We start from the raw sequence: 12,909 nt of genomic DNA on the forward strand, positions 1-12,909 counted from the left end.
GTTGAGTGTTTTTATGCAGTATTCTAGATGCTTAATTAAGAGTAGTCTTTCTTGTGATCTCAGTGAATATCGAGAGGACAAAATTCTTGCTATACTGAAAGAAGAAATCAAAAGCATTTAATTAGCTAAATTAACTGATATTAAGCTGAAAACAAGCATAAGGAGCAGCATGCCGAAACTTAAAATTATGGGATTCACTCTATCATAACATGAGAATATTTACCTAGTTAGATTGATAGGGCGAACCATTTCACTATGGTGATTCGGGGTGGCTAATAGCAGTTAAAAACAAAAACAGCAGCAAACTAAAATGCATAACAGCAGCCAAGGTAAATACTACTTAAACAGCCATTAATACAACTATCTCACAGGTTCTAAATGATAATTCGAACCCAATGCCCAGCAACACTATGAGTTCTTCAGGGCTTTGTAAAAGTTTGGCAGAGTGAAGGCCAATTTATTCCCCAAGGTAAGGATGTTCCAAAAGACAGGTGCCACAACAACAACGACGAAAAGGATTGCTTCCTCAGTCCCACCAAATGACTGGCAGCTGATGGCTATAACATGCCACTCTTCTTGGTTCTGATGAGATACGTAGGAACTATTGGAGATAGGTGGCCCCACACATAACCCAGCCCCATCCAAGAAGGGCTTTGTAAGCGATCACACTATAACATTGAATTGGGCCTGGAAGCACACTGGTAACCAAAACAGTGAGTGGAGCATTTATATACAGTCTGCATACTAGGAGACACTCACAACTGTTTGTGTCATTGCATTTTGAACTAATTGCAGCTTCTAGATGTTCTTCAAGGGCAGCTGCATCTACAGCTCATGGCAGTAATCCACTGGGCTTTTGACTGCTGATGTTTCTTGAGGACTGCCAACGTATATACAACACAATGGAAAGAGTCATGAACTTTGTAAGTAATTTATTTCTTGCAACAGTTGAGACAATACACCTGCAACTCAATCTACCACTCAGAATTACTCTTGTAGCAACATTGCAGGCCCACTGGGAGTTGACTCAACATTTGCTAAATTAATTCAGCCCATGGCTGCAGGCATGTGTAAAAACTTAGCTGAGAGACAAATCTCATTTTTCATATTAAGAACAATTATGTAACTATTATTTGACTTCCCACAGATAATAGCACAGGTAAGATTGAGGGGATCTTGGACAAAGTCTCCATTCTGTCCCAACTATATTCCTGGGCATTGTACCTTGACTTTCACTCTAGTGCTCTTCACCCACCTAACCCTCATGTTCCCTTACTCTCTGTATTATAGTGCAGACAGAAGAAGAAAAATGTGAGATAGGACCTTCTTGATATTTTTTTTTAAGTTTATGGTGGAAAACAGGTGGGCTGGTGGGTGGAAGTAAGGAGCATAGTATACTCAAATTTAGGGCTGTCCTAATTATGTTAGCTCTTTATAAAACCATCTTACCAGAAAGTGATTTTACTTGCAATCCTCATTCACAATACTGTCATCCTCAGCTTCTCCTTGACTTGAAGGGGCTATAGAATCTGTCTCTAATTCAAATGTCTTCCCGGAATCTGTATTTTGCTGATGGTAAATCACGTATCATTTATTTCTGGCTTGCTTGGGGGGCGGGGTGGGGGTGGGGGGTAGAGGGAAGGAAATGCTGGTTCTTGTGAAGCACGACAAACCAATCTGCACTGATGGCAACTAATATCTCAGATATTAATATCTCAATGCAGAAATATAGCATTGCAAGAAATTTAACTGTCAGTGAACTCAGTGTTACACACACATTTTAATTATTTTTCAGGAGCTTGCTATCAAAGAATTTTTATTTTGGAACATGCCCACAATTCCCAGTATTTGCAATCTGATGAGGAACATTGCGTTGATACACAGGCTTATCTAGAATAGCTGGTGCAAATGATGAGTTCAGTGGCGGTGTTTCTCTAATGCTGTTAATCCATTCTCCGTCAGTGTCATTCAAATTGTTATATGTCACTTAAAGTGAGTGGCACAGTAATCCATGCTATTTTGATGCTTGTCGTTAAGACATATTTATCAGCAGAGAGTTAAACAGGAAGCTTGTACAATCACCCTATTGCTGCTTTGGAAAGATGATGTTTTAACAGAACAATCAGAACTTGAAATATGTTCATATAAATGTCGAAAAAGGAAATGCCATTCAAGTTAAGATAAAAATGTATCAATATTTATCCATTATAAAGATTGGATACATTATAAGCACTTAAATACGGATCTCCCACACCAGTGGTGGTTTGCCTCCGGTTCGGACTGGTTCGCAAGAACTGGTAGTAAAACCGGTGGGAGGCTCCGCCTACCGACCTGGATATCAGGAAGCTTCTGCGCATGCGCAGAAGAGCGTGTGTGTGCAAGTGAAGTGCGCATGCGCACGGCCCTGTTGCAAACCAGTAGTAAAAGTAAGTAGAACCCATCCCTGTCCCACACGCTAGCAGGGTGGAAGGCAACCATACCTCAGGGGTAATTGATTCCATAAGAATTAGAATTAGCATTAGAATTCTTTATTGGCCAAGTGTGATTGGATACACAAGGAATGCCATTGGATCACCCATCTTTAGCTTCCATGGAGTTGGGTCTTGAAGTATTCTGTTCCAAATACATTGTAAGAGATAAGCAGATTCTGACTGGAGTAACAGTCCCGAAGGAGAGCGGAAGCAAAAGCCACAGAGGGTTTTACAGGTTTGAAGGCAGAAATTATGAGCATGTCTTAATCATCATGCTTTTAAAAATATTCTGGTGCAGCCTTCCCTCCATTTAGTTCCTACTGTCTTGAAGTCAACCCATGTATAGCCTGTCTGAAGAACAGGGAACTTTCCATCTTAATGAATCTGGTGGTATCTGGCATATAAAGGTTCTTTTAAGTTAGATGAGAATATATATACTTCAAGTGTGCAAAATGTTGGAGTCAGGGGAGAAGCAACGTTTTAAATGCCATTATATCAAGTGTGGCGGTCTAGAAGAGAATCAAGGGAAGTCTGACATTTCTGAATGGGCATATGATATAAGTGAGGAGATCACAAGATATTAATCCCAAAATAGAGAAAGAGAGAGAGAGAGAGAGAGAGAGAGAGAGAGAGAGAGAGAGAGAGAGAGAGAGAGAGAGAGAGAGAGAGAGAGAGAGAGAGAGAGAGAGAGAAAAGAATGAGTTACACCATAAAGAGTAAAAGCCTACAGGCAGCCAAGTAGAAATCTGGAGAAGGTGATAGTAAATCTATAGGTGAAGGCAATGACGGGAATCCTTTCATTGGAAACAGATTGTGCTATTAATGCTATACAAGAGTAACAGAAATGGGATGCCAAAAACTAGGAAAATGAAAATGATTAGAAACTATGTGGCTGAGAAATGAAATTTGCCCACTAGGCACAATTCAATATAAGTAAATATCATTTTACATACGTTCTCTTTTGTTATTATTTCTTTACTTACCAAACATAACTACTTATTAATGTTACTTGCATTTTTTTTCAGATCAATTTCGTTTATAAGTATTTGCAGAATGGTATACCTGATTTCTAAATTTACACTTTTTGTCAAGCTAGCATAGAAACTAAAACTAAAACACTAAAATTGTATGTACGCCCCATTATCAAAATTCAGTTATCTGGAGGCAAGTAAATTAAGTGACTGTGTCACTTGGTGATGGAAATTCCCAATTTTGTCATCATTAAACAAATACCACTTGGAAAGTAGATAGATTTCCATGGAGAAATGCAATGAATAATAATGGTTATTTAAGGCTTGTTTTAATTATTTTGTTTTATGGTACGCTGTCCAGAGTCACATTTGTGAGATATCAAATCAAATCTTCATTAGGATCTTCTGTGTAAACCCTATTGTGCCCAATGATGGGGCATTCTGCATTTCTGACCTGTGTAAATTCAGTTCAGTTTTATTATTATTCCTGTAGTCATTAATTTCTGCATTTTAAAAAAAAATCTTCAGGATGCCATGAATTTCTTCAGTGGTTTTCCTGAACTAGATGCTGATTACATTTCTGAAAATCATTGAAGATTATACTGTCAACCTATATGGAAAGAATAAGCTAAAAATGAAAATATATTGGTACGAGAGATATAGCTGCAGCCAACCAAATGATTCGATATGTGCTTTTCTATTCCTGTGCACTTACTCTTTTGCACCCAGGAAACTACTCTAATGAACTCCGAAGTCAGATACATTCATCATGTTGAGCCATGAAGTATTTATTTGAATTTAGCTTTGTGTGATGTGTGAGCCCTGTGTTTTATGAATTATTCCATAAATCCTGATTAAGCAAACTATGACTTAGCCCGGGGTGGGCAACTGTGGCCCTTTTACAACCTGTGGACTTCAACTCCCAGAATTCCTGAGACAGCCAAGCTGACTTAGCCTGATGTTGGAAATTTACTACTACATCAGTAGTAAATAGTTGAGCGAATAATATTAATAATATTTTAAAAACCCTGCAATTTTAACAAAACTACTTTTTCCTATGTTAGCATATCCAATGCAAGCAGTTGCATAATGAGTGGAGGAATATAGTTGTGTCGATCAATTTCCCTGTGTGATTGGTTTCTTTCCCACAATGCTCTGGGAAGCAACCATGTCCAGTAGTTCACACGCCATTTTAATTATGGCTATTTTATCTGTTACAGCAAAACTTGCTTGGTGGGGAGTGAAGGCTGAGGAAGAGGCCTGATTCACTGGGACAAGAAGAAAATTATTTACAGTGGCACTTCCAGGTTAGACAAACTGCTTTACTCCATTCAGTTACATTGTACACTGAACTAATCTGTGTCATGAGAGGGCATTTCATGCAAAAGCTTCAAGCCCGTAAGATTTTGGCAAAGACCCAAAGTAATTTCTTTTGCTCAGAAAGCTCAAGATGAGCTTGCCCAGTAAAGTTTATCATCTGCACAAAATATATTAATGTACCTTTCTCATTTAAAGCTTTTGTTCAGTGAAAAGCTTCAAGGAACCATTTTATTATGTGATCATTTGTTTTCTTTCTTACAGATTTGGGAACGGAACGTGTTTTGTTCTGCCATTACCGCTACTCAGCAATGCAGTGAGAAGCTGCTTAATGGATGTGACTTTCTCCAAATACTAAGCTAAGCTTCTGGAATCATATGACTCTCCAAATTCAGAAGACTGAGCTGAGAAAAAGAATATGCATTCTTTTCTTCATAAAATCCTCTATTTAGCTTGTGTTTTTTATACCACTATGAATAATTCTTGAAATCTTTTTTTTTTTTTTAAGTATTTCTTCAGGCATTATCTTATATACTGCGTTCATCCAAATCCCTGAAAGAAAACTCCAAGCTTGCTACTCTTTTATTTAATATGTCAAGATTTTCCTCGGTTGTTCTCCAGGCTCCTCAAACCTCTGCCATAACCGTATTAAAGCAAAGTCTGCTTTAGCAAAAAGCAAATTATTCAATCATGTTTCACTTAGTATTTTCTTGTAAAGATAGAGAGAAGAATGAATAGCAAAAGGAGGCATTCAAACTTTAGCCTTCCTGTCTTTTTTCTAATTTGTTCCTGTCATAAATGCTTTGTGTCCTTCTCATTCAATAATCTAAGAGAATAACGAACTTTCATCCACATCAAATGATTTTTGAAGGCATTTCTTTAACTGATTGCTGACTTATTTTTAGATTGTTATTGTTTGCCTGTTTTGAACTATTTGTCTGTTGTCCATTTCAGGAGTCAACTCTGATTATGGCAGCCTACAGATACACTTAACACATAATCTCAGAGGATTTCTTAAATGTCAAAGAAATCACGAGTACTGCAACTGAAATTATATGACAGTGTTATATTTATTCTGAGGCAAACAACAACAACCCAGTCTGGAAAGGAAAATGATCCAAACTAGTTTAATATAGAAATATAACTTTTTTCAGGTTAATGTAGAAAACACAACATGTGTTTTCTACATGTATATATAAACATATAACTGTTCATGGCTAACCATCATGAAGATTATAGCTTCCTAGGTGACAAATCTCTATCTAAATTTGGATCAAGAATTTTATTGAAATTCCCCAATTATCAAAACAATAATGAGGACAAGATGTCTTAGGCAATTATGAAATACACCAAGGGTACCCAAATTAGGATCATGAATATTAACCAAACAGTAGCTTTTTTCCCCTCAAAATAGTTAACAGCTGTTTACATCTGTTGTCAATCCAAAATAGAAAGCAAAGCACCTTTGTGTATTTATATGGCTGCTCCGCCCCGCCTCCCTTTCCCCCCCCATCAAATCATGAATGTGAACAGCTTTCATCTGATTCTTCTGCAATTTATCTTTATACTCATTTAATGGATTTATTTCTGACATTTTACGTTTAAAAATATTTGTTTTCTTTTGTGAGGAGTGCCCAGAATCTTCATGTTCCCCATTCCAGTATTGAAAAACATATTAAAAATATTATTCATCTAATACATACTGTATGTTCATACCTATGAATATCAAAACATCAAAGTCAACACATTCTTTTTAATAATAATATCAGTAAAGGGTTATGAATGACATTGTTTATGGAATAATATGGCTGATGCTGAAATTGCAATTGATTTGAATCTGAGAATCTTAGAACTGAGAAGGACCATTTAATCCTAGGAATAGGATAAGATGAAGCTTTTCCAGATATACATATATCTGAATTGCCCTTTGGAAAGGTCTACAACCACAAACATCCTTGACTGAAATAGTTGGCAAACACATCTTCACAGAAAAATGCAACTCTCAGTCTCTGTAGCCAAACAACAGAAAACCTTTTGAGATCTGAAATTATCCCAGCAACTGTCCGGCCAACTAGGGTTTCCACTACCTTCCCATGTATCCCATTTGGTTTTTTACTCAGAGCTGAAGATTTAAAGCTGATCATCCAAGCCCAGAGAAGCTCTACAAAGTAGAAATCAAAACCTTGTTTTGAATTAAGTTTACCTTAATCCCTCTCCAAGGGGAGAGTGCTGTCTTGGTTATGTATTGGTTGTGGTTTAGTACTTGCTAATTCAAGCTAATGAGTCCCACAACTTGCTAATTCAAGCTAATGAGTCCCACTCGGAGCCTGAGTGGCGTAGGAGGCTAATGCCTCCTACTAAGGCAGCATTTAACATCCAGCTGCCTGCAATTACTGCGAGTTCAATTCTTACCAGGCTCAAGATCGACTCAGCCTTCCATCCTTTCTAAGGTGGGTAAATTGAGGACCCAGTTTGTGGGGGCAATAAGCTGACTTTGTATAAATATACAAAAGTATGAAGGCTATTGCTTAGCACATTGTAAGCCGCCCTGAGTCTCCGGAGAAGGGTGGCATATAAATCAAATAAAAAAAAAATTCATAACCATGAAAATCAGCTAAAATCCCTCTCTCCTTCTGGGCATCTTTCTATGGTTGAAAGCGGTAAGAAACTGGGGTATAAATTGAAAGTCGGCTGTCAGACAAACAAACCTGCAGTTTCCCTGCTTTTATGGCATGGCTATATTAAAACCAAATCAAAATATACTGGAGTAACTAGGTAATAAAGAATCACATATTAAACCCCAATTAACGAAGAATATTACGGAATGGGCATGTTCTGTTACCAAGAATTTTATGATGCTGTTGGCATTTGTTGAGGAAAAACTGCATATAATCACATTACAAGAGCAAAAAGTGTTTCTAAAAATGCACGTCAAAAATGTATGCCTTAGACAAAAAATGCAAAAAAGCAATGATATTTTTTTTAGCGCCAATGCTGACGTGGGAATAAGCTGAAGCAAAACTAGAGTATGGAAAACAAGAATATGAGGGAAAGCAAAAGAGCTAATATCATCATTCTCATCAGTTATAATCTTTGGGTAGAGTTGGGTGTCATTAGTAATAATGGATAATTTGGCAGGCTTCTACTTGCTGTAATTTATAGAGACGACCTTTTACTGTAACAAAATCGATACATCTTATTTGTCTTTAATGTCTTTATTTGTCCCGGTGCCTGAAGGCTGTGTGGATCTGGATGGGGAGAAACCGGCTCAAACTCAACCCTTCCAAGACTGAGTGGCTGTGGTTCCCGGCATCCCGATACAGTCAGATGACTCCATCTCTGACTATTGGGGGCGAGTCTTTGGCCCCCTTGGAGAGGGCTCGCAATCTGGGAGTCTTTCTGGATACACAGCTGTCCTTGGAGGAACATCTGACGGCTGTGGCCAGGGGGACTTTTTGTCAGGTTCGCCTGATAACGCCAGTTGCGGCCCTTTCTTGATCGGGATTCCCTGCGCACAGTCACTCATGCCCTCGTCACCTCTCGCCTGGACTACTGCAATGCTCTCTACATGGGGCTCCCCTTGAGGGGCGCCCGGAGGCTCCAACTGGTCCAGAATGCGGCTGCATGGCGCTCCCATACAACACCTCTCCTGCGTGAGCTGCACTGACTCCCAGTGGTCTTCCGGGCGCGCTTCAAGGTGTTGGTTATCACCTTTAAAGCACTCCATGGCATAGGACCTAGATATCTTCGATATCTGCTGCTGCTACCGACGGCCTCCCATCAACCTGTGCGCTCCCACAGAGAGGGCCTCCTCGGGGTGCCATCAGCCAAACAATGTAGGCTGGTGACCCCCAGGGGGAGGGCCTTCTCTGTGGGGGCACCTACCCTCTGGAACCAACTGCCCCCAGAGATAAGGAGAATCCAAGACCTCGGTGCCTTCCGCTGTGCCCTTAAAACTTTCTTTTTTCAGCAAGCCGGGCTGGCTTAACACTTTTAAATGTTTTTAATTGGTTTGTCATTGTTTTTTAATTATGGGGCTAAATTTATATACATCTTTTTAATAGTATTTTAATGTTTGTAGTCTATGTTTTTATTTGGCTGTACACTGCCCTGAGTCCTCAGAGAGAAGGGCGGTATATAAATTTGATATAAAATAAAATAATATGACTTATAAATGATATTCCTACAATAGATACCTTCAAAAAGCACAAAGGACCCTTCCTTTGCAAAGTTGCTCTTTAATATATAATAATACACTACTGGTATGAACATGGTAGACAAATCTAAGTGGCATAAGAGTGTCATGTATTTGCAGAGGAAGAACGTAGAGCTCAATAGTTTGTTACATTTAGGAGCAAGAAAGATAACTGCATCTATCTGGTAAAGCATTTGCATTTGAAGAGAGCTATTAATTTTACATATTGCGTTTGGGAGGTATAGGAAGGAAAAGTTAGCCAATCGTTGAATTACAAAGAATCATTGATTAGTGGGATATGATTGCCATACTGAAGCATTGTTGAATAATTTTAAAGTTATTGAAAGACAAGCAAAAGAGAAAAACCTATAATAAATCATAACAATTTAGAGAATATCTATATTTTTTTTTTCAACCAGCTTCCCTGGAGACAATTCATATATTTAATAAATCTCAATCAGCTCCAGCCATTAACCCAAGACAAGGGTTATGGTAACAGTTATGCTAATCATTTGGAGGGCTCCATGTTGCCTACCCCAATCCCACCACACCAATTCCTCAAGAAGGATGTAATTGAATCTTGTTCTTCTGCAACTGGCAAACTCGCGGCTCAGTTCAAACAGAGCAGAAAGGCCACACCAGGAAACAAGGAGTTTGATTATGGTGTTGAAAGCCCACACTTCTCATTTCAATGAACGTTACAGAATGAATTCTCCGTTTCATCAAAATGCTGGTTTTAAAGCAACTGACACTGAACTAATGCACTGTCCCCGTTTCTGCATTCAACTGGGAAAAATGAGACAATAATTAAAAAGCCTGCTTACTTAGATAACAGGACAGGTATTGTTGATGACAATGTAAAGGAAATCGCTAATGTAAGACATAAGCATTTAATACTCTCTTCAAACGAACAAAGGCAGATCTGTCATCTGTTCCACTTCACAGGAAAAAAAAGCTTTGATTGGGAGCAAACAATGCTTGAAAAGTTATGGGCAATTTTATTTCTTTGAGCTCTAAAAGAAAAGCATCCAGGGACATCTGGAATCCCATGAGATGTAAAAAAAAAAAAACCCACTCTGCTGTTTTAGTCATCAATCTCCAGAGATGACATCAAAGATAGATATTTGCAAGAAAACTCTACTTCGGGAGAGAATTGAACTTATTTGATCAGTCTTCCTTCAGATGTCCCTTGCTGATTATTTTGACCATGTTTCTTATGAGTCCCAGCCGGCATGGATAAAGTAAAATAAAATAAAATAAATTGTAGGCCAAATGTTTAAAGGAAGGAAACCATGTTAGAGAAAGATTAGGTAGGTTGAGCAATCACAAACTAAAACAATCCAGAAGATGTATAATGCAAATGTTTAACATTTCCTACTACCTAAAAGAGGAGAAAGCTTTCAAACCACAGTTATTAAGGTGTGCTGAATCAGACTAAGAAGATTTAAATATGATTTGTACAGGATTTATTTCTTTAAAAGAAAATACATAGCAGATAAATGCTGGCCATTGTTTCCTGCCCCAAATATTGCAATGAAGCATGCTGCCTGTGTAGTCACAATCTGTCCATCAGCAAGAAAACTCTCCAAAAACAAATCAGAACAGGATTCGTGTGAGGGGGAGAAATCACACACACACACACACAGACACACACACACAGGTAAAGGGGTGAGGGAGGAGGTTTAACAAATTCCAGAGCCACTTAAGGCCTGGGGAGAGAAAAAAAAATATCCCCCAATGTACCCCTACAGGAAAGATATATGTAGCCTGCCTTGTGTTTCCTAATGCATGTTTATATATATTTTTAAGTGTGCAATACAAGAGGAATGTGGAAGCATAAATATGCAGAGGGTACACTAAGTACCAGTGGTGGGTTTCAATTTTTTTTACTACCAGTTCTGTGGGTGTGGCTTGGTGGGCATGGCTTGGTGGGCGTGGCAGGGGAAGGATACTGTAAAATCTCCATTCCCTCCCCACTCCAGGGGAAGGTTACTGCAAAATCCCCATTTCCTCCCGATCAACTGGGACTTGGGAGGCAGAGAATAGATGGGGGCGGGGCCAGTCAGAATTTTTACTAGCGGTTCTCCGAACTACTCAAAATTTCTGCCACCGGTTCTCCAGAACTGGTCAGAACCTGCTGAAACCCACCTCTGCTAAGTACCTACCCAAATAAAATTCCCTTGCACACATACCGATTAGATTCCGGGAAGAAAATGCAAGCCCATCTAAATACATAAGTACCCAACATATTACTTTGTTATAGAGAAGAAAATACAGATAGACCTTAAAGTCCGTAGAGATTCTCAATCATCCAAGTCATGGTTGTCCCAAAGGTGCTTTTTTTCAGGAGGCAAGTGGACTTTCTTGTTTTTTGTTTTGGAGATGTTTCGCTTCTCATCCTAGAAGCTTCTTCAGCTGTGACAGGAGCTAGCACCCCCACTTCAATTCCCCACTTTCCTGTCAGAGCTGAAGAAGCTTCTTGGATTAGAAGTGAAACGTCTTCTAAAGAAAAAACAAGGAAGTCCAGTTGCCTCCTGAAAAAAGCACCTTTGGGACTGATAGTCCTTGACTTACGACCACAACTGAGTCCAAAATTTCCATTGCTAAGCAAGACAATGGTTGTGAGTTTTGCCCCTTTTTTATGACCTTTCTTGCCACAGTTATTAAGTGAATCAAGCAGTTGTTAAATTAGTAACACGGTTGTTAAGTGAATCTAGCTCCCCCACTGACTTTGTCAGAAGGTCACACAAGGAGATCACATGACCTGGGGACACTGCAATTGTCATAAATACATGCCAGTTGGCAAGTGTCCCAATTTTTATCACATGACCATGAGGTGATGCTGCAACAGTCATAAGTGTGAAAAACGGTCAAAAGTCACTTTTCCAGTGCTGGTGTAACTTCAAATGGTCACTAAATCAAGGGTTGTAAGTCAAGGACTATCTGTATAAAATGCCTTGTATGTCCACATTTGGTAAATAATCTTAACAGCCATGGCTTCCCTTGCCTATTTAGACATAATTTCCTTCCTTCCTTCCTCCCTCCCTCCCTCCCTCCCTCCCTCCTCCTTCCCTCCCTCTCTCCTCTTCTTCTTTCTTTCTTTCTTTCTTTCTTTCTTTCTTTCTTTCTTTCTTTCTTTCTTTCTTTCTTTCTTCTCTCTCTCTCTCCCTCTCTCTCTTTCTTTCCTTTCTTCCTTCCTTCCCTTGTACTTTTTATTTACTTATTACTTTGCTTTCCTGACTTTTCTCTTTCAAAATCTGTATTGTTGTTATTCTTTTTAAAAAAAATATTTAATAGACATATTGTTTCAGGTAATAAGATTAGGGCTGCAGCATCACACTTGGCAAGAGTGTGCATGACATTTTGCCCACCTTCCTTTCAAGCCAAGTCGCATTGCGGTTCAAGGTTGGCAGCCTTAATCAGAAGGACGCCTCTTTCCATTCAACAGGACTTACAAGTAAATACATAAATACAAGGACTAACAGTAAAACACAGAATAGAACCTTTGCAGTTTCGCAACTTTGCATTGTCTCTAAAGGCAAAGCATAACCATAACTTATCTGAGCCATAATGTGCTATAATTAAGATTAAGTAGAATGTTTTACATATATGGGCTTGCATAAATCTGTGGGAGGAACTGTTGGTGCCTTTCCTTTCACTTTGGCTTTATTTTGGAAAATTTCATTCATTTTGCATCCAATTGTTAAAGAGTTTTTATGCACAAAATAAATGCCTGCTATAAATTATCCCAAACAAATACATCTTTCTTCTTTTTCTTCTTGAAAGACACTTGCAGTGAATTTCTTCACATATCTCTTTCAAGGTTTGTTTTCTTCATTTTTAAGGTCAAAATATCTGGCAGCTGATCTGAAAGTTATTCATGGTCAATTTATTTTCTGGGTGACTGACACTTCAGTCTGAAAAATCCCCAGTTTTGGAAATATACTCTATACAG

General features: G+C 38.7%; 1 protein-coding gene and 1 long non-coding RNA gene across 2 annotated transcripts in view; both read right to left on the reverse strand.

The window, feature by feature from the left end:
* Nucleotides 1–12,909, reverse strand: part of PLCB1 (phospholipase C beta 1) — a 498,146-nt gene that overhangs the window by 215,981 nt on the left and 269,256 nt on the right. The window lies entirely within an intron of this gene.
* The window catches only part of LOC148116731 (uncharacterized), a 68,131-nt gene continuing 58,974 nt past the window's right edge, over nt 3,753–12,909 (reverse strand). Inside the window, exon 2 of the long non-coding RNA XR_015731280.1 lies at nt 3,753–4,052. This is a non-coding gene — a long non-coding RNA (uncharacterized LOC148116731). The remainder of the gene's footprint in view (nt 4,053–12,909) is intronic.

This window comes from Pantherophis guttatus, chromosome 1, assembly GCF_059756535.1.
Source record: "Pantherophis guttatus breed Tessera chromosome 1, ASM5975653v1, whole genome shotgun sequence".
In the NCBI taxonomy this organism is placed as follows: Eukaryota; Metazoa; Chordata; class Lepidosauria; order Squamata; family Colubridae; genus Pantherophis; species Pantherophis guttatus.